At 57.4% G+C, this 1,534-nt stretch overlaps 1 long non-coding RNA gene across 1 annotated transcript in view; it reads right to left on the bottom strand.

Annotated features, from left to right (window-relative positions):
* LOC111734918 overlaps nt 1–670 on the bottom strand; it is a 3,897-nt gene extending 3,227 nt beyond the window's left edge. The window contains exon 1 of the long non-coding RNA XR_002778625.1: nt 577–670. This is a non-coding gene — a long non-coding RNA (uncharacterized LOC111734918). The remainder of the gene's footprint in view (nt 1–576) is intronic.
* Nucleotides 671–1,534: the final 864 nt, after the last annotated feature.

Below are 1,534 nucleotides of genomic sequence, written 5' to 3'. Positions count from 1 at the left end.
CTGCCACCTGTCTCCACCCTCCATGCATCCTCCCCACCCTGCCACCACCATCACTGCCCTAAAAACTGAACCTGGTCATGTCACTCCCCTGCCTCAAGCCCTCTGTAGCCCCCACTGTCCTGATTAGGGCTCCTTGGTGTGGCATAGAGCCTGCCTCCGTCCAGACCCTGCCTGCCTCCGTCCAGACCCTGCCTGCCTCCTTCTCTCTCACCTCCTCCCGAGCTCATCATAAAAAATGTTCTCGCTCCCTTACATGTGTCCCTGGGCCTTTGCACATCGCCTCCCCTTTTCTGGCAACTTTCAGTATGTCCTTCAAGAAGACGTTTCCAAAATCACCTTCCCCGACCACCTCCCGACTCAGCGCACCCACGTGGCCTTGCACAAATGGTCCGGTGTGTGGAAGTCTCCACGTGTGCTTTTCCCCCGGCCTCGCAGGCACTGGGTCTTCCTCGTCGTTATACCCCCAGTGCCCACACCAGAGCCGGGCCCAGAGTCAGCCTTCAGCCGGACGGTGGTTGGGTTAAGAGCAGATAAAAGCCAGGGGTAGCACATGGGCCTGGGGCCAGGTCCGCTCACCAACTACCTGCCGAGGGTCCCGGTCCACACGACGGCTGGGGTGGAGCCGGGGCGCCAGTGGGAACCGAACAGGCCCGACAAGAAAATGCTTGTCTGAGAACCAAGCCGAGGGGTGACTTCACCATTGACTCAGCCTCACAAACACGAAGGTGGGGGCCGCCCTCCTAGGGAGGGGCAGTACCTGGGACAGATTTAACAGGCAAGGCGCACGCTTAAGGGCCAGAAAGCAAGGTGATGAGTCAAGGAAGGGGAGACGCCTTGCCCTAAAAAGGGGAACAGCTTCCCTCTCACAGGTCCCTACTGATCACATACACCCATTAAAAGAAATAGAAAATAGGAGGGAAAAGGCCCAAATCCCATAGCTGGCGCTTTTTCTCAGAGGTAATTAACGATCATTCGGAAAGAGTGATGACACCATCCCCAGTTTGCACCAGAAAACAAGAGCCCCAGGTACATGCCAGGCAGAGGCCCAGAACCCAGCCCACGCCTCCTGTGCCAAGGACACCCCCCCCAACTCTCCAGGTTTAACCCCTCACTCCCCAATCAGTCACGCCCCAAACATGCCTGCACCCCGGCCCCATCCCGAGGTACGGGGCACTGGTGAAGCCTCCAACACCTCTGAGGCAGATTTTGGCTTTCCACCAAGATACCTGAAAATGAGGTTTCAAGTTGCTGCCTCTTACAGAGTCCCCGCAGTCCTCCAGGGACTGTCGGGTGCTCCCAAAACCACATGCTTCTGGAGCTCACAGCCGAACCACAAGGCAGGTCCGGGTGACCCCATGTTCCAAGTGAAAACATTGAGGCAGAGGAAGAGGAGGGGGATTCAGGTCACATGGCTAGTGAGTGGGAGTTCAGGACAATGCCTCCTTTTGGACAAAGGACACCATCAGATGTCACTCTCAAGCAATGGCTGCTCCCAGAGCCCCTTACAGGGCCTGAGATGCTGCAGTCACAGAGC

Source organism: Pteropus vampyrus, unplaced genomic scaffold (genome assembly GCF_000151845.1).
Source record: "Pteropus vampyrus isolate Shadow unplaced genomic scaffold, Pvam_2.0 Scaffold9627, whole genome shotgun sequence".
Taxonomy (NCBI): domain Eukaryota; kingdom Metazoa; phylum Chordata; class Mammalia; order Chiroptera; family Pteropodidae; genus Pteropus; species Pteropus vampyrus.
This window is presented reverse-complemented; position numbering and strand designations above follow the sequence as displayed.